The following is a 20,116-nucleotide window of genomic DNA, read 5'->3' on the forward strand; positions in this document are numbered from 1 at the left end:
TGGGATTTGGGAACGCTGCCTGAGCCTAGTTGACCACCAAAAGTGTCCCTTAGCCATTGGGCAGCCGGTTGAGACCCAGCACGGCAGTTTGGGCTGCCTGGTGTTTCTCAGAGATTGGACGGCATGTCTTGAGCGTCTTGGAAGCCCGGTGACTTTTCTGTAGCTAGAGGAGGGTGAGTTTCTGGTATGCTGATGCTGCAAGTCTTCTCCATCTCGCTAGGTTGCGGAGCGCCTCGATATTTTGGCTTGGAAAGCCAAAAGAGCAAGATTGCACATGAGCAAAGGGTTTGCAGGTGGGGGAGACTTTCAAAAAGGCCAAGAGCTCCCCCTGCAAGTAAGGGCCTTTCTTCTGAAAAGATCTCTAAACCCCCTCAAGCATCTTAAGCTACAGCGTAGCACTGCTAAGACCTGCTCCTCTGGACTTTTGTAGTGGAAGTCCAGTCATCTTCCACTGACAAGCAAGGAGCTGGAAAGCCCCAGCTGTTGAACCACATGTGGCAGCAACACGAGCTTCAGAGTCGGAGAGAAAACTGTAATGTTAACAGGGACTTCCAAGCCCTGGTCTGCTGTCTGCAAAGATTTTTTAGCAAGTAGCATGGGGCTAGGAACTGTGATTGGATTTTTCATTCAACCTTCTTTATTTGCAAAAATGTATTTTTTTGTTTTTTGGGGCTTTTGTTTTGTTTTGCTAATTCTATGGAGAAACGATTGGTTGACCTAGAAGCTTGTGTTCAGCTGTTGGCTTTAAACTGGAGACGGTCTCATGATGTGGTGAGACCCACAGTGTAAACCCATGGTGCTCTGGTGACACAGGGTGAGCAGTTCCCCCCTCCGAAAAGATCACCTGGGAGAAGTCTCTTATCTTTATCTGGTGCAGAGTATAGAGACAATTCATGGTATTGTCAAAAAAAGCTAGCACAGTATATAAAAGGACTTTGGAAGGCCGATATTAAGGTTATATATCAGAATTTTTTATTTATTTATATCTCTAATAAAACTACTGCTGAGATCAGTACAGTGGAGTTGACTGCATCTCAGTGGCTGTTTTAGTGCAGTGGTGGCAGGATTTGGAGATGTTCTGTGCTGGGTGTGAAGGCTGCGCTTGCAACTCCATGGTCAATGTATTGGATAAATCTGTATTCTGCAAGCAAACCTGGATTGAATTATATTTGTCCACTGACCTCTTAGTGCCATGTGCTATTTTTCCTGGCACGCTCAGATTTTTCTCTGTCCGCAAAGTTCACGAGTGCGTTTCTCCCGTTCACAGATAGTTGGGAAAATGCTCTGCCTTCATTCCCTATAAGGAGGAAAATATCTTCATTTTAACTTCTGTAGTTCTTTTGCAAGGTTAATTAACAAAGAGAAATTGCTTTCAGATTCTGTTTTCCATCAGTCAAAACATAAACTGTGGGTTTTGCTTTGGGGATTTTTATGGCTGAATTTTGGGCATTACCTGCTTTTCTTCAGTGGGTAAAAGCAGGAATCGTTTCATGAAAATTGACTGACTTGACAGTATTTTTATGGAGGAGGGCAGATTAGGGGAAAGAGCAAAAAGAACAGCTCTAGTTGAAGTGCATTTTGGCAAGTAAATGCATATCAACGCGCTCAACCAAATTCCACCCTGCCCCTGTTCTTGCTGGGTTTGTTCAGATGCAGTAAACCTCCTGACTGCTGTTTCTTTTACAAATATGTTTTTCATTTTGTGTGTTTTGCCGCTGGTTAGGACCTTATCGGTTCCTTGCTCGATGAGAGATGCTTCTGCTTATTCTCCTTTTCCCCGCAGTTGAACTTAAGCATTTAGCATTATTTTCGGGTTGTTTCCTTGCGTGCTGAATACTTTTCTCCCCTGTCCCCCCCTGCTGTCGAGCTGCTCGTTGGGGAGTGGGGAGGAAGGAGTATATAGAGCTCATTTATTTTTAAGTAACTATAACTAATGGCTTGATCAGCTAACATAGTGGAAAATATGCAAACTGCTCGGAGGAGAGTGGATGTTAAAAATGTAACTTAAACATTATTGAGACATCTTTCAGCTCTAATGACAGGCCAAATAACAAACATGTCAAAAACTTTGTTGCTTCTCTAAGCAAAAGCGAATAATTGAATTTATTCTCAGTGATGGTTTTGTCTTTTACTTATTCAGCTCCCCGTCCATTTTGCTGCAGTTCCTGTCAGATCTTTTTGTGTAAACGGCTTTTATTCTTAAATGGTGGTGGAGTAAGCAGGGTAATAGGAGTTCTTCGTACCTCCCTCTCTGCTCTTCCCCTCTCCTCTCCGCCGCGCTCCTTTTTGGCTTATTCAGCTACAATCGGCCCTCAAAGACTCGTGTTGTGGCTCGAGCAGGTGCACGCGTCGGCTCGCGGTCCTCGAGCCGATCCTCGCTCACGTGAACCAGCAGCTCCTCGTTAACCCAAAGCAAGCGGTGTTCCCATCCCAGACCCCGTGTGTTGGGACTGGCTTGCCCAGATATTGCAGTGTTAGTCTGGGGCTGCTCATCCTGCCGCCAACGCTGGCCCTGGCCTCGTCCCTGCAGGCCTCCCGCGAGGCCCAGGCTGGAGCAGTGCAGTAGTGCTCATGACAGGATCCTTGCCTCTCATGGCAGATAGGGCACTAAAACCCATTAGTGAAATCTATATTGCGTATATTATCTCTTAAGGTATTGTACCACCGTGTGTGTGAAGCAGATTAGTTTAGGGGCCTGGTTTCTCCCCATACGCAGCACAGGGGCTGGAGACCCTTCGCAATTGCCTCCCGGCCCCCGACGCTCCCTGTGCCAATAACTCCTTGTTCTTCTTGGCACGAGGAGCTGCTCTTGGGGCTAAATTTGCATTTTGCTCTTCAGGGAAGAGAAATGAGACCGCAGAGCTGGTCTGCAGCTTCCCCCCGCCTGGAATGGGGACAGGGTGCTGCATGCACAGGGGTTTCCTGCACGGGTGCGTGTGTGCGGATGCACGAGTGCATTTCTCTCTAATTTAATGCAGAGCTGCAGCAAACCATTCCACCCACAGGTGAGATCTTTGGAAAAGCAACTGCCCAAAGCTCTGAAGCTTTCAGCCTTCACGCTAACGCACGGGCCCAGCTGGCTGGAGATTAAAGAGCAAAGTCTAAAACCAAAAAGCATTTGAAATTGCGCCACTGAGCTGGCAGGAAATTCCAGCTTTTTTGTAGATGGAGGAGGCGTTGGGACTGCTAAGAGCCATAAGGTAATAGTCAGGCCTAAATCGCATCCTCAGCGTTTCCCTGGTGTAGGGCACCCCACCCCGGGCGCAGTGCTGGTTGGGATGGGGAACGGGATTTGGGGGGAAAGGGAGGAAAGCGCAGCTTGGCCCGGCGCCGTGCTCGCGCTCCGGCTCCGTCCGTCTGCAGCAGAGGCCTCTCACACTCAGTGCACGTCCCAGCGCCAGCTCCGGCGCTTGCAGCGATCTCCCCTCTGCATGCAGAGCAAGGCCAGGCCATGCCAAAGATCTCCAGGAGAGACTGGACATTTTGTGGTCCCCAAGAGAAACGCTCACCTTGTTGCTTGCCCTGCATAGTCTAGGAAGATAATGCACCGATGAGTCACGTTTTTAGCTGTTCTGAAAGGAATAAGCATTTTGTTGCGGATTGAGCGCAGAAACCTTTGCCTGGGTGGAAGAAGGAAGACAGGAGACCAAAGAGACAACATGGTTTTGTGCACTTTTTTCCTCATTAATGAGGACAGTGCAGCCTCATGTGGGGACAGAGGGCCTGAAATGGGGCCGTTGGTCAACACTGCACCCAAAATTGTGTTTGGCTGAAAATCAGTGCAACTCTTCTTTCCCTGCCTCTCCTGAATGGGCTGCCAGAAACCATTGACCATTGGCATCTGAGGCACTTGAAGCTTTCTGTAACACCACAGGCACCAATGGGCGATTTTCACTTCCTTCTGTCTCGTCTCCGTCCCTCTGCCCCTCACCGCGCTCAGCCAATCTCGGATCAAGCCCTCGGATCTCCCAGCGGGAGCGGCGGAGAGCAGGATCTGTGTCGATGACAGATGGAACGAATGTTACAGATGCATCCCAGGGCCTGGACCACGGTGCTGCCTAAAGCAGCAGCAAAACTTTGCCAGCTCGGGATGCTTGGCGGGGCTGGACGTTCAGCCAGCTTAATGGCTGGCTTTGCAGCCCCAAAGCTGTATAGTCAGAAGGGACCTCCAGGCAGGGCACTGCGTTCAGCAGCTCGTGCAGATAACTGCGTCTCTGCAATCGGCCGTTTCTAGTGGATAATTTGCTCTGTCCAGCCCAGCCCAGAGTGTCGTCTTTGCACTGTATTTGTGGCTTGCAGAAACTGTAGGGTAAGCGCAATGTTGGAGGCTGTGGATGCCACCTGGGTTGCCCGAGTGTGCAGCGCTGCCAAGCCAAGGCTGGTTAGACACCAAGCAATCACGGGCTGGAAACAGTTCCCCTCTGCTCCCTTTGCTGGTGGTCCAGCTGGGTGATCTGCGGACGGCTCCTGCGCGGAGCGAAGCTCGGAGCGCCCCAGTGTCGCCTGCACAACGCGCTGCCATCGTGCCAACTGCTTCCACCCACAGCCTGCACGCCAGGAGCGTGGATGTGACATGAAAAAGGCAAACAGAAAGATTTGCTGTTCAAATTCCCTCTTGGCAGCACCCAGCTTGGGGGTTGCTTCTTGCAGCGTTTCTGGATGGGCACTCAGCAAAAAGAGCTTGCAGCAGAGCAAATGTTGGTTTGGTGGCGTGGGGCAGAGACGTGAGGCCAAGGCAATGGCCGTGGCATGGCAGCAGCGATGGAAACAAAGTGTTTTAATGTGTCGCTTACCTCTCTGACAGCTGTGGTAGCTCTGTGTTTGCAGAAGACATCCTGTTGTTTGCAGAGGACACTTTTATCCCTGTTAAAATCGTAGAATCATTATGGTTGGAAAAGAAAGACCTTTGAGATCATCGAGTCAACCGTAAACCCCTCAACCATTGGGGTTCCTTAAAAGGAGCCGGTTTCTCCCCATCCCAACCCTGCTGTTTTATATAACTCCCATTCCCAAAGGCCCTGGAAGCGCTGGCTCTTCCCTCGATCCCAAATCCCCAAGCAATCCCCAAGTGCCGGGCTCTCACTCTGCCAAGGGGTTGCACCTATTTCCCTACAAAACGACCTCCTGCGCCTGTGGGACACTGGACGAATCCCAGGAAAACGGCCCCCGGGGCTGCTCTGCTCAATGCTAGGGAGGAGCAGAGGAGCTGGCGTGAGCGGCTGTGGGAGCCGCTGCGGGAGGTTGCGCCCAGCCCAAGCGAGCGCGCAGCCGGGCACGCTGTGCCCCACGCTCCAAGAGAGCGATTTGCGCAGAGTTTGGCTTCCTCCCTCTTGGTAAACATCTCCCTTTGTGCTGCAGAGGGAAAAACACAAGCACGAGGGCTCCGGAGGCAGCAGCGGCGCGTGGGAAGCGGCGCCGGAGCCTCTCCTCGCCCCACATCTGCGCGCTGCATGTTGCCTCGCGTGCGACGGCGGCAGCGGCGACCTCAGAGGCCGGGGACGTCAGCGCGGAGCCATCCCGGCGCAGCATCCCGGGATGCGGCTGCCTCGCGCTTCCAGGCGACCCCGGCGGGGCCCTGGCTGTCAAGGGAAGCAGCGTGTCCCCAAGCGTGGCGGCACGGAGAGGCCGTACGTGGAAGAAGCGGCGAGGGATCCCATCAGATCCCTATCAGCGGGATGGCTTTCAAGTGGCAGCAGCGCCGGGCAATGGCCCCGGCTCCATTGATGACCCACAATAAAAAAGCAAAGTCAAGAGAGAGGAGAATTAAGCACGGGGAGGCTCTGCTTTAAAAGGCATATAAAAATACATATAAAACGGGCAAGAAGGAGAACAAAGGGGGAATGGGAGCCGACAGACAACTCTCACGCCATTAAAACTGCATCACGAAAGGAAGAAAAAAACAGTTCCAAAAAAAAAAAAACATTAATCGTTATTTGAGGGAGGGGGGGAGGGAAGTGTTTTTATGGTGAACATGTGCAAATGGAGGCTCGAGCCGCATAAAACCCGTGCCCACAATAAGTATATTTGTGTAGCAATTACCGTGAGATCACAGGCCCGGCGCTTGCCAAGCCGTGGTGTCAGCACGGGGCGCGCGGCGCGCGCGTCCCGTGTCCAAATGTGGAAGGCGCTGGGCTCGCTGCAGCCGCGCGCCGCGCCGGGCCGCGCGCTCCCCGGCCAGCTCGCACCTCCAGCGCCACTTCCAAGCGCCGGCTCTGCTGGCAGCTCTTTAAGGAAACTTTATGCAGCAGGAATTTCGAGCCGCTTGTAATTAGATCTCGCCCCCACCGTTTTTCTCCCTCTCCCCAAAATGCAGAGGGCAATTTTTATTTTCCCTCTCAAGGAAAGGAAACCTCGCTTAAATCTCACTTTATTGTCACAGGGCTTATCTCCCTGGTTTGCTGGCTTGATATATCTTTTCTGTTAGCTTGCTGTTGGGGTTTCTAGTAACACTTCTGTGAATCCAATACTTTCTGGGAAGTTTATTACAGCAGCTGCTAAAGGCAAAGCAGAGGCGTCCAAATAGCGCAGGAACACGCATTTACCACACTTACAACTCCAGCAGATTGAGTTACCAGGACGGCTGCAATTTTTTCCTTTTTCTTTTCTTTCTTTCGTTCTTTCCTTCTTTATTTTTCGTATTCGTTGTGGTGTAATTAAGACATTAAAAAAGGGGGGGAAAAAAAAAGAAAAAGTTGTGGTCCCTGGTACTACATTTCTGAATTTGTTTTAAGTAAAGCGGAGGCTGGAGCAGAGTGTGGGAAGGTTCTTGGCATGGATGGATTTGGCTGAAGTTTCTATAAAAGACGCATTTGAAGCAGGGGAAGGGAAGAGGAGCGCGTGTGCGTGCGCACGCGTGGGGCAGGGGGGCACTATCTCTTGTATCCTCCCTCCGCACAAAAAGCTGTCTCCGGACCTATCGGGCTTTCATCGCCCCGGTGCGATCCGAGGGCGTTCGGAACGCGAAACACCTCGTAAATCTGTAAGTCTGACTCAAGGCTGGTGCATTTGGGAAGGACGGCGGGGCGGGAAGGGCAGAGGGGCTGGCGTGGGCTGCCACGGGCGAGCAGCTTCCTACGGTGTCATGGAGAGTGGTTTCCTTCGTGTTAAGTGGGATAAATCCCAATTATTCCTCCGCCGCAGGAGTTAGGAACACGTGTCCCAATTTTTGAGTTTTGGCCAGCAGAAAGCACGGAGGGTTTACAGCGGGACTTTGGAGGTTTTCATTCCCCCTGCCGCAATGGATGGGAATCTCGCTAGGGAGTGGAGGACGCTCAGGTCGAGCTTTCCTCTGCCTTCCCTGTTCGGATCTGCCTTCCACTTGCAGCGTGAGAGCCGGGAGGACGGCCCGGAGGCGCCTGCCCTTCCCCTTTGCGTAATGCAAAGCATCGTGTGGGGCGATGCAGATGCCAAGCTGGGTCCCTGCAAGCCACGAGCGTCCCGTCAGCGCTGGCCCAGCAGGACCTGCTGCTGCAGAGCCGCGGTGGCTTCTCCGCGTGCAGCTCCCGGGGGTGCCCACAGCATTGGGTGCCCAGCAGTGTCGCAGCTCGGGGCTTTTCTCTGCCGCTTGTAGGCCTTGTGATATGTCCTACTCACCAGGGCATATTTAGAACAGTAGACCTTTATATTTCTGTTTTTGCCTTTTATTGACTTTAGACAACGCTTTTTGGGCTGGAGAGCAAGGAGAACCTATCGAACGTGTTATTTTGAGGTTCACCTCATGCCTGGTGTCTCCGCGAAGCGCGAAGTGCCGAGGCCAGGCTGCGTAAGTGATACCCCAAGGTCGCGGTGCCGTGTGGTCATACAGCCACGTGCAGTGCCCAGGTCGGGAGAGAGCCACATGTTGCGGAGGGCAAATTCTATTACTAAAAAAGTATAAAGAGCGGGGATGAGGAAACGGCCCTCCCCACACGTGGTTCACAGAGCACCTCTTTGCTGTTGCACGTAACGTCTTGTCGTTCCTGGAAGCGCCAGGGGAGCATGGGAGAGCCGGAGCGGCCGCCGCTCAGTCTGCGCTTGCTCCGGCAACTGTGGATCGGGAGAGGCCGCGAGGCCTCAGACCAGGCTTGTTCTGAGGCGGCAAAGGAGGCCCCGAGCCTCCTTCTCCAGCAGAGGCGACGCCGCTCGGTCCCTGCCATCAAAGTCTGCGAGGGGAGCGGGAACGCGGCCCGATCCGCTTCCAGGTGAGCAGCGGGTAACTCGTAACGCCCAGCGCAGCCTCCTAACGCGTCCGGGCCGGACGCGGTGTCTCACAACGGTGTCTCCAGGCCTGGAGGCTCCTGCATTCCCCAAGGGAGCAGGCCCAGCGCTCTTGGCCTCGGGAACACTGAGGAGGTGGGCAGTGGAATTGGGACTTTGGGGGATATGAGAGGACTCAGAGAGGAATTCCCCCTCGGAGATGAATTCCCTTTTTGTATTTCTAAGTGCAGAAAAGGTAGAAACGAGCAACCAGGATACTCTGCTGGAGATGGCAATGGGGGTGGAAACACAGTCCCCTTCAAAGACTCAGAGCGCTGCGTGTGGTAAACTGTAAGGCCGAGAAATCAATCAAAAACACAGGAAAAATAGTTCTGGACACCCGGAATTGCCCCTTGCCAAGCCTCTCCATGAAACCCTTGGAAGGTGCCGGTCAATCACGTCCCTGAACTGCCGGCGTTCCCAACGCCCCGGACCCCGATTATATCCGCGCCTTGGGACAACTGTGCTCCACGGCGGCCTCAGCTCGCAGCTAAGCAGGAGCTTAACTGTGTCCTGCGACGGGCCAAGAGCTTTAGGGCTCGCGCCGCCCGGGATGGTTTGAGGATGATGAAGCATCTGCCTGCGCTGGCTATTATTGGCAGCGCGCTGGGGCCGTGCTCGCAGCCTCGCGGCTTCCGGAGCGCACTGATGGAAGCCAAACAATGCGGTTACATCCCTTCTCGCCAAAAGCTGAGCAGGTTTGCAGGTGCCACCTCATAACTTCGTTTATTTTTCTTTTATTTTTCATTCTTTCTTTCTCCATATCTCCCAAAGTTCAGAAGAAATCCCAAAAAGGGATTTTTTTCCTTGCAAAAAAGCCACTTTTGCTCTAACTCAGGGGCACTACTTTGGGTTTTGCGTGTAGCCAAATCTAATCAAAAAAGGCCTTTTCTTAAAAAAAAAAAAAAAAGTCTAACCAGAATAGCTGCCTACTCCCAGGCAGTGATTCTGAAGAGTGATGACTTTGTTTCCTACAACTCCATTAATCTGCTTCTTTATATATTTTATAGAAAGAGGGACATGAATTTATACATATATGTACACACATATATAAGAAAGATTACTCTTTGGTTGTTTTGCAACAAAGTACCCTAGGTGAAATCCATATTTTTTCCCTTATCCAAACGTTTCTAAGTTGGGCCTTACCTGTTAGGCAGCTGCACTACCTCAAACCAGGGACCAAACTCAGTCCATGAGCTAAGTTAGACCTGAGCGCGTGGAGGAAGCCTTGCAGTTCTGGAGCTTCACTACATAGGAGCCCTTCTGCAGTACCTTCATGAGCATTCTTTCCCTCTCCTGTTTTTACTGTTTCTATTTGTGGTGTTATATATATTATATTTGTGGTTTTATAATACATTTATTTATTTATTTATTTATTTATTTATAGTCCTGCTGTTGACACTGATTTTCCACACCTGGGCAAAGCCACTGCCTTTTTTGACACAAGGAGGTGATGCAAAGCTCTGCTGAGAGCTGTCATTTTTCAAAAACTATTTGTAATATCAGCAAATTAAGTGTCCACCCAGTACTATGCAGGCTAGCTCTCATCTCCTGCAAACTGGCATAAATCAGAAGTGCAGAACTCACCCGATAGGAGAAAATAAAGCCATGATAGAGCACTTTTGGCAGCAGACACTGCTGTAACATACAGAAGTTATATGGTTATTCTGGTGGAGATGCCCTGCCTCATTAGCAGTTGCGCCTGTTCATCCTTGGTGTGTATTTTCCCCCCCGGGGAAATGAATTTTTGATTTTGCAGAACTTTTTCCAAGTCATAACAACATTTCCCCAAGTATCTGACTGGGGCTCAGGTATTCAGCTGGCAGAAATGCCACGGCTTCCAGATAAATCAGAATCAGGCCTTTAGTTCTAAGGGAAAATTATGATTCGTGTGAGTGGGCAGTGGGGACTTGGTCTCAAACTTGCTCTCCAGTATCAGCATCACTGAGTATTACAGTGTATTTCCCGCAGGAATGATCCTAGAAATACAAAGATGGGATTTTCCCGCCTTGTTTTCTTGGTAAATCTCTGGATAAATATTTATCCATAAATAGAGCAGGGCTGTTGCTGAAATGGAATTTGCAACCTTTGTACATAGCTCGTGGTCAGGGATTTTTCGGAGGATTGGGGCAGGAGTGCAGGATTGATCCTGGGAGAACTTGCTCTCCATGCTCCCGAGTCGCTCCATGAACAGGCAGGGAGAGGAAATGTAACAGAATTGGGTTTTGTCAGAAAATGTCGTTTAATGGAAGCAGTTTTTTTGCTCAGAAAAAAAAAATGATGGGGTGAAACCTTGTTTCTAAAGAAAAGCTTGGCTTTGAGATGCAGGCTACTTTACTTGAATGTTTTCAGGTGAAGAAAGCAATTTTTTAATTTAGGGGGGTTTTGGGGGTTTTTTTTTTTGGTTTTTTTTTTTTGGATTAGTTTGGCAAGGGGCAGAAACCTTCACTAAACTTGAAGGCACCCGTGGAAGGTGTCTCAGGAGGAAGGTGTTGCGGTGCTCTGAGCTTCGTTGCGGTGCTCTGAAACACTCCTTAACGTGTTTGGGACCAGATGGGGATCGGAGGAGAGAAACTTCCCCTGCGCAGCTGCAGCCCCCAGGGTTGTGTAGATTTGGGCACAGAGGAGTTAGGAAACGAGTCAATAAACGGCAGTGTTTGAAGGCACAGGGACCCGGGCTGCGGTGCGTCCTGTGCCCATCCCAAGGGCTCGTCCTGCAGCTGGAGAAGCGTCACAGATTCACATGCAAGGGGGGGTCTGCTGCTCCCTCCCAGCGCTGCGGTTGAAAGGAGAAGCCATCCCTCCCTGCCCAGATTCAGTGCAAAACCCGGGAGCTGCACGGGCACGTGCTGAGAGAGCCCAGGTCTGGCTGGTGCCGGGAAATGGTCTTGCACCTTCTTGGTGGGCTGTGACTTCTGGAGGGATCTGGTATTTTTGCTGCTTTTATCACCAGAGGAACTCTCGGGTCCAGACTTGCTAATTCTCCCTAGTCTGCGCGCCACCGAAACAAGCAACCAGGGAAGAAACGCGGCACCTTGAAGCACAGAGGGTTTTACTGCCTTGCAGCCAAAAAAGAATGCTCGGCTCTTCCAGGGAATTGCGCTGCCCATCGTTTCCTCTTTGTGTGCTGCAAATGTATCTAAATATTGAGACATTCCTCCAGCATCCGTCTAAACTCAGAAGTGCATTAGGGAGCCCAAAAGCAACGCATGTCGCACACAGATGTGTAAATAGATTTTGTTGCGCCGAGACCTAGAGGCTGTAGCTCTCCCCGGATTAGTTTCATACTCTGATTGAGTTCACTCGGGGGCCAAGCGTCAGAGAAACTACTGGAGAATTTCCTTTTTTTTTTCTTTTTAAACCTTAAAAAAAAAAAAAGGAGAATCCCTTTTTCTGCTGTTTAAGTGAGCCCTTGTCAGCCTGGATGCACGCGCACGCACCGGCACGCAATAAGTTTGTCCCTCGCTGCCATAAAACGGGAGACACTTATATGAGGGTGAGAGGTCAGGGGAGGCCTTGATTTAATAACAGGAGAAACATTATTTTTCTGTTATTAATTACGCATTATCCATAGTACATTTGCCTCACTCACTTTAGATAAGGTTACGTCTATATTTTTATTAAAGAAACTCCTTGGGTCACGCCAGGGAAGCTGGCTGGAAGGCAGGGGTAGGAAATGTGTTTTCCTGTGCCGGGGGGATCACTGGGTTGCTCTGCAGCTCCCCCCAGTCCGCTCTGCGGGGCCTGATCCTTGCACATTCTTGGAATAGTTCACTCGGGAATGCAGCAGGCACCAGTGCTCAGAGCGAGCGTGGGGCCTTCCCGGGAAGTCCGGACGGACGGATGGATGCGCGTGTGCCCTTTCTCCGTAGCTTAGAGCTACCGGATCACTCAAATTCAAAGTGAAAAGTTATGCTGGGTGAGGGGAGACTTAAAAGTTCAAAGGCAGGTCTGATTCCAGCGCGTTCCGGCTCTCGTTCCTTGCATTCGGCGGCTCTGGAGGAGCCTGGAGTGAGCACGGCTCCCGTCCCTGCCGCTGGCCACTCGCTCCCTGGGGATGATGGCTCATGAGCTTCGTTACGGGGGTGTTTGCAGCAATGTCCCCAAACTGAGCAGTGCAGGTGCCCCAGAGCTCCCCTTCCCGCTTTCCTGTGCCACAAAACGGCCTGATCCAATGGCTCCTCGAGGGGGCAGCGGCCAGACCCGGTGTCCCTTGAGGTGGCCGTGACCAGACCCCGTGTCCCTTGAGGTGACCACGACCTTCTGGCTCCCGTTGGAGGCTGGCGTGGGGGCTGGGGGAAGGGGCCAGGCCCCGACGCAAATTGAGGAAAAAGAAGTGCGAGAAAATAAACAACCCTTAAGGAAGCCACTCGGCGCAGATGGATGGTTTGTGTTACATGGGGCTGAAGAACCTCTTCACGCGGGGCTGAAGAACCTCTTCACCCTTGGGAAACCTTTTCCAAGCAGAGCTTTTTTTTATTATTTATTCTTGTAAGGGGTAAAGAAAAGAGTCTTACTTTTCCCATGTGTCCTGTAGCAATCCCCAGAGAGCGGGGGCAATGAAAGTACCTGCTGGTTTGGGCTGTATGTAAAATTACGTTTTTGGCAGCAGTTTCCTTGTGATGGGTTTTTCCATGTCGCTGCTTTGCTCCCATCAGCAGTAGCATCATCAGTCAAGGGCATCACCCCAGCACATCGTCTCATTGGGCACTGGGGGTCTCCAGCGGTTTCCCTTAGGCAGGGGGGTCCCTTCGGCCTCGTGCAGCGGTGGAGCGGGTCTGCTGCCACCCTGGCTGATCCAGGGGTTACTTGGCCCGAACATCCCAAAAGTTATCCATCCTTGTGTCCTCACCCCTATTTATACCACTGCTTTCAGATCCAGCTTCCGGTATCCACGCAGTCCCTTGGCTCCTTTCCTGCTTCCAAAGTCTTCTGCAGAGCAGCCCCGCTCCATCGGGAGCAGGAGGATGGGGAATTAGGTTCAAGGTAGTCGCCCGTTCCCAAGGGAAGCTGCTGCATGGAGCAGTCCCAGGCAAAGCCCCGGTGGCCGGGGACAGTCTGTCCCCTGTGTCCCGGGCAGGTGGTGTCAGAGCTCGCAGGAGGCGAGTCGGGAGTTTCTGCCTTTCAGGCTGCTTTCGTGCCCTTCAGGCTTAGACCCTGCAAAGTGATCATGAAACTGGCGTTTGGAAATGGTTCTGCCGTGGTGAAACGACTGGCGAGTAGGCGCACACGGGCCCCACCGGTGACCAAACAAGAGGTTTTGCTGTGTTTGACCAAATCCGTCTGCCCTCCTGTGTTGAGTCAGCACAACCTGCAGTGATGAGGCCGTCTCGGGCTGTTGATTTTGGGGAGCACAGCGAGACCTCTCCATGCCAGATCCCTACTCCCAAAGTTGCTTGGGGCAGCATTACTTGGACACACAAGTTTTGTAGGGGATGTTTTAAAGTAAATTCATCTTAAAGCTCTGCTAAAAATCCAATTGTAGAATTTCTCAGCTTGAAAATCTCACTGCCCCACCTGCAAAGTGCTGATGTCAGCACTGTTATCGGGATGTCAAATGCTGCACGGGTGCTCTTTGCACTGCATCTGTTTCCCCCTCTGCTTCTGGACCCGCCAGAGTGCAGGATATCTTTCTTAAGGTGTAAGTGGAAATAAAAAAGGAAGCAATTCCTGAAGGGGCTCATGGAAACGCTGTTCCCATGCAAAGTGGACCCATCACAGAAAGGACGCTTTTGTTTTAAGTGTAGCACCAGTCATAATAGGCACAACAGGGAAGTACTTAATAGGGTTTCATCTTGCAAAACAGTAATTAGAAATGATATTCCTCTGATTGCTCAAGGCTGCGTTTGTGATAGGTCATTCCTCAATCGTGGATGAATATATGTGATGGGGAGGCCCACGCTTGCAACATTACAAGGCATGCATGCTTTTCTTTAATCATTATTATTTCAGTTACAACCCGGATGAGTGATCCCAGCTGGTAGATAAGAATCAAACACACACAAACATGGCTCATCTTTCTTAACATATGGAAGCCTGAATTGCAGAAGTAGGCTCCGTCACAAACTCTGCTCACCCCCTATCTGCCCAGACCATGTTTCTGTCCTGTTTTAGCTCTCGTTAATTGATGAGCAGCAGTTTAACCTGTACTGAGCTTTTCTCCCCGTGCAGGGGCAGGGTGAATCCCAGGTTTGTGCAGACCTGGAGTCCTGGCTGGCTCGTCCTTGCTGCTAAACTTGGGGTGCAGTCTCCAACTGCCCTGTCTGCTTTCCATCTGCTTCATCTTGATAACGAATTCATGCCCCAACTCACCTACCCGTGAGGAGTTTATCCCTAAACCCAGGGGAAAGTGCTTTTATGTAGTATTTCCTATACAAGCTTGAGAGGGTTTTTGCCTCCGCCAAGGGCAGCCACCTGAGCAATCAAAGCAGCTCAGGGACGGGCTCAAAGCACGCATGTATCTCCCAAATGTCAAAATACTTTGCCCTCTATATTAAAAAGTAGAGGCAGGGGGAACCCCCGATGAAGGGGAAGGGGTAGCAGTGTCTAATCACTGCGGAACCATCTTGAGCTAATTGAGTTTGTCTAAAATTCATCCAGCCTTTAAGGTTTAATAGAAGATGATGGTCTTAATGCATCACATGCCTTGGAGTAAATGGATACTCTGCTTTAAAGGCCCTGTTGATGTTATGTGAAGGGGAACAACAGTTGTTATGATTCTGAAACTCAGATTGAACCCAATTAATCAATGCTGAGATGATTTGAATCATGTGGCATGCATGGTCACCTCTCTGATATTCAATCCTTATCCCTCCCTAGACTGAGACATGATTGATGTCAACTGTACACCGAATTTGCAGAGGGGGGAGCCTGAGCCAAGTCATTTGGACAGAGCAACAAATTAGATCAAAAGTGTGATCCAGGGGAAAGGGGATCGGTTTCCGAGGTGAAGCTTGGGTTTCTTTTTCGTACCTTGGGTGCTCCGGCCGGGCGCGCGGGAGCACCGACGCGGCGCGATGGCTGCACATGCCTGCGCCAGAAACCAAAGCGCCAAACTCACCAGAAGGCACGTTTGCATCTTCGAGTGGCTCTTAATGTAAAAATAATCTCCCAGCCATCCTCAGGTCTTAGGTTACAGGCAGCCGTGGTTACCTTGTGACTTTGCTCTGAGAAAACGGATCTGGAGAAGGGAAGGGGGGGAGGAGAGCCCGGATTAGGCATCCGGGCCGGGCAGCGGTTTCATCTCCAGGCCAAGGCTGCTCTGCCCTCCCCTCGAGCCATCCCGCAGCCTCTGCCGCGTTCACTTCGCGCTCGATTTCCACGTTTCCTCCATGGCTTTTAAGCCTTGCCCTGCCTGCCAAGCGCTGGCCGAGGCCTCGCGTTTTTGATCTCGCCTTGCATTTCCTCGCGCTCCCCTTCTGGATTAGAGCGAGCGGGGGCAGGACCTGGCAGCGCGAGCCGGGGCCTTCTGAGGACGGCCAGGGGGCTGGGCAGGGGCTCCTGCCCCCCACACTCTCCCGCGACGCCTCGGGGACACTTTAGACCGGGGGAGGGGGGACACCAAACCCTGCGCTCTGCCCCAGCCTCGGAGCCCCCTCGGACCACGACGGGGTCCCCGGCTCAGGTGGAGCCCGGAGCTGCCGTCAAACCCGAGGAAGAGGAGGAGGAAGGGGGGGCTCCCTAGGGCTAATGAAGCGCGGGCGGCGGGTCCCCCTGCGCGGGCGCGCAGAGCAGCGCGGCGGCCGCCGGGGGGGCGCGGGGGGGCGCGCAGCGGCTCCGCGATGGGGGGGACGCGCGCGGCGGCTGCGCCCGGGGCTTGGTCGCTGCCGCGCGGAGCGATGCGGGTCCCCGCGCGGGTCCCCAGGGCGCGGGCGGCGACAGCGGCGGCGACAGCGGCGAGGCTGCCGCTAACGGGGCGTTTAAAGCTTCGGGGTCCGAGTCCTGGGCTTGGCTTCGGGGGCAAACGGCGCCGGGAGCGGCGCGGGTTTGTTGCTGTTTCTTTTCTTCTTTTTTTTTTCCTTTTCTTTCCCATTTCTTTTTTTTCCTCCCATTTTTCTTTTTTCTTTTTTGTCCTCCTTTTCCTTTATTTACTTTTTTCTCTTTTCTTTTTTCTTTTTTTTTCTTTTTTATTTTCTTTTATTTTCTTTTATTTTCTTTTTTTTTCACGATACTCCCAAGCAATTAGATTTAAAAAGGGGAGCCCTCCTAATTGTTGTTTTAAGCGATTGCATCTCGTTTGGATTAAAGCGAGCGTGGTAACAGTTCAATACGGCCTCGTCTCATCTCTTTAATAGCTCTCAGAGCGTCTGCGGGGGGAAGGAGACCTTAAGGAAGTTGGAGGATGTCAAGATTATTTTTCATTAGTGCATTTTTTTACAGATAGAAAAGCAACAAATACTGTTAATCTGGTTCAGTGAGGGGGCAAAGCCTTTAACTATGTATTTTTTTTTACTCATTAAGTTCATTTGTGCAAAACTCGTGTAATGTAATTGCATGTTTATGCTACCTTTGCTCCTTTTCCTTTTTCTTTTTTTTTTACCCTCATCGAAAACAAGCCACTGCCACTGAAAAATACTGATTATCGTGACACGTTTGTCCTCCCCACCCAGTGGAAATGCTGAGGAGTTAAAGCGGGGTAAATAGGATTTTGGGGCAAGAGAGCACTGATTTTAAGAAAGATCTGTCACGAGGAGCTGCGGGAACCTGTGTGTTCGCTAGGGTCTGTGTAAATGGGTCCCCGCAGGTACTTAAGCGGCTCCCCTGCATTTCCAGACGGAGCAACAAACCAAAATGCGACTTCGGTATTAGAGGGCGCAAAATCTTAGCGCTTTTCTCGCCTATTCCCGCAGCCTTCACGTCGAAGGGGAAAAAAAAAATGTGGGGGGAAATGAGGCAAACGTTGTCTGCGGGGCTGTTTTTGGCTCTTCCTTGGTTTCTTTGCGGCAGAGGTTCTCGCTCCTTCCCTGGAGCAGCGCGGAGGATTCGACGGAAGCGCCCGGATTTGCCCCGCGCCCAGACGGGACGGAGATGGACGGGGCGGGCGCTGCAGCGGTCGAGGGGCACCGGGCGACAGCGGGGGGACCAAGGAGGGGGACAGGGACGTTTCTCCTTTTGCCCCTTGGGACGGGCGGGGACTGGCGCCCGCTGCCCGGCTTGGGGCTGGGCCACTGTCCCGCAGGGAGGAAAAATAAAGTCAAATTAATATATATATCTATATATGTATATAGTCTGGAAAACGGACGAAACGTTTGCTCGGCTCCAGAACCATTCGGAGGAGGGAGGCAGAGCAGCCCGCAGTTCCCACCTCCCGCTCCCTATCGATTCTGTTGCCTGCTCAGAGCCTCCCAGCAAAATCGCATTTGCTGCTTTTTTCTTTTTTCCCTCCCTTTCCCCCTTTTCTCGCTGCCCCCTCCCCTGCCTCTTGCACCGTCTGCGTATCGTCAGTCAGCGCAGAGCTCCTTCCAGCCTACGCTGCTTTTGTGTTCTTTCAACCCTCTGCCTAATTGTATTCCCAATTGCATTTGCTTTGATGGATTTACTTCCTTTCATAATTTCCCAGTTATGGACCCTGCTTTTGCCTCCCCGACACATTTTGCCTTCCCAACACTTAATGTGGAAAAAAACGCCTCTTGTTTTGCTCGTTTTTAGGAGAAACATCTCGGCCACCTCTGACAGGTCTCGGGGTTCTCTATTTATTTATTTATTTAAATCTGGCCTTGCTGTTTTCCACCACTATTTGCAGTCTCCGTAGCGTCTCCCTGTTCCCCATTTGACTTTCTTTCTTTTATCTTTTTTTTTTTAATATACATTGCTATAAATCCCACTGTCTCCCCGCGAAAAGACAGGTTGAGGGCAAGGTCTGTGGGAGCCTTGCGAGATAGGAAAAATAAAAGGAAACAATATGAGGGGGAAAAAGGAGGGGAAACAGAAAAAGAGGGGGGGCAGCGTGCGGAGCCCCGTGCGCGGAGCGGTGGCCGCAGGGCGGAGCACGGGCCAGGCCCGAGGCCGCGGTGTGGGCCGCAGCCGGGCTCGCTGCCGGGGCTTGGGGCGCGCGGGTGCCGCCGTGCAGGGCAGGGAGCACCGGGTGCGCGGGGGCAGGAGCCGGGGAAGCGCCGGAGCCCGGCGGGCCGGGGCCGCGGGGACACGGAGGGGGGCGACGCAGAGCGGCTGCCGCATCCCGGGCAGATCCCGGCGGCATCTACCGAGGAGCAGCCTTGATCCCTCGGGAGATGGGGGGACCCGAGGAGCCGGGGGCGGGTGATGTTCCCTCCCCGTGAGGCTGAGACCTCGAGCCTGTCCCTCGGGTCCGTCCTCTCGAGTGTCCTTGGGGCAGGAACAGGACCCGGTTCTTGGGAATCTCACGTCGCAGAGGGGAGCGAGGAGAAAGGGACCTCCCGGAGCCCAATAGCCGGGGGAGGGGGCGCTTCGAGCCTCTCTGTAGCTGCCGTTTCCTTTTTTGCCTTCAGAAAACGCGATTTCCCTCGTTTTCTAGCAATCCTACTTTAGAACATTAGCAATTCCTTCGGGTCCGCGACCTTTTTCGTTTGGGGACAAGCAGGATCCTCCGCTTTTCAAGCGGGCGGGTGAACGGACGAACGCGGCAGGACGGTCACGGGCGGGGAGAGGAGAAAGGTGGCGGCGTCGCGACATAAATCACGACACCCGTGTCCCCCGGCTGTCGCTGCGGCCGCGCCGGCACCGCCGGCACCAGCGCTGACACTGCGCGCGTTTTGCGAACAATCCTCCTAATCAGGGAATAATCCGCAGGACACTTTAAAGAAAAGCTCCGGCATTAACCCTGTGCCCCGGTATAATTCTTCCAAGAAGCATCTGGTACTTATATCACAACATGGGATTAGCTTTCTCCCGGCCAGGACCCCACATCAAAGGGCTTTTTTTTTTTTTTTTTTTTTTTTTTGCGCCGTGCGCGGACGTTATCGCGGCCGCTGCGTGGGCTGCGCGCTCCCTGCGCCGGGTCCGCCCCGCAGAGCGGGGACAGCCCCGGCCTCCCTCTGCAGTCCCGGGTTTGCTCCCCCGAGCTGCTGCTCTGCTATCATCATCATCATCATTCTTTCTTTTCCCTTTTTTCCTTCTTTCTTGATCCCCTCTTTTTTCTTCGCCCTTTTTTACCATTTGTGCTTTCATCTCTTTTTTTCTTTTTCCAGTTTTCTTTTTTTTTATTTCCTCTTTTTTCCCCCTTTTTTCATTCTTTTTTTTTTTAAGTGGAAGCAGAGACCAAGCTCTGCTGACTCCTGGGTCCCTTTTGCGCTGGGAAGCGGTGCTGGCCTTGGAGGAGGGTTATTCCTCCCTCCGCTCGTTCCCAGCAGCTCTGCGGCCCCGAGGAGACGGCGAGGGGCGTCGCTGCTCCCTCCTGGGCTCCCCCTTTTGCTCATCCCGGGGCAGCTCCACTCCGGGCCTGCCGGCCTTTCTGGGCTGCGCTGTAAAAAGATTTACAAGACACCGTTAAAGCGGCAATAAAAAACAATTAACTTTAATGGCACCTCGGTTGTTTTTTTTTCTTCTCTCTCCGCCGCTGCCGTGGAGAGCCCAGCGAACAATTTAGTGACTTTTTATTTTTATTTATTTTTTGCTCTTTTAGGGGGTTCTTTATTTTTCCCCTCGGGTTGTGGCCAGGAGGGATGTGCAGTGGGGAGTGCCCAGGGCTCCTCTGCTCTCCCCGGGTTGAGCTGAGCTTGTGCCACGTGAAAAGGGATTTTTTTGGGAGGAGGGAAACAGCGACCCCACTCCCTTTCCTCCCAGAGCCCCCCCGAGCATCCCACAATCCGCCTTCAAACTCAATACAGGTCATTCTGTGTCTTTTAAATAAGGGGATTAATTTCCAGGAAACTGGAAATGTCAGTGGCAGATATAAATCAGAGCT

This window comes from Tinamus guttatus, unplaced genomic scaffold (genome assembly GCF_059628265.1).
Source record: "Tinamus guttatus ecotype Peru unplaced genomic scaffold, ASM5962826v1 Tinamus_guttatus_pri_ptg000459l, whole genome shotgun sequence".
NCBI classification, from domain to species: domain Eukaryota; kingdom Metazoa; phylum Chordata; class Aves; order Tinamiformes; family Tinamidae; genus Tinamus; species Tinamus guttatus.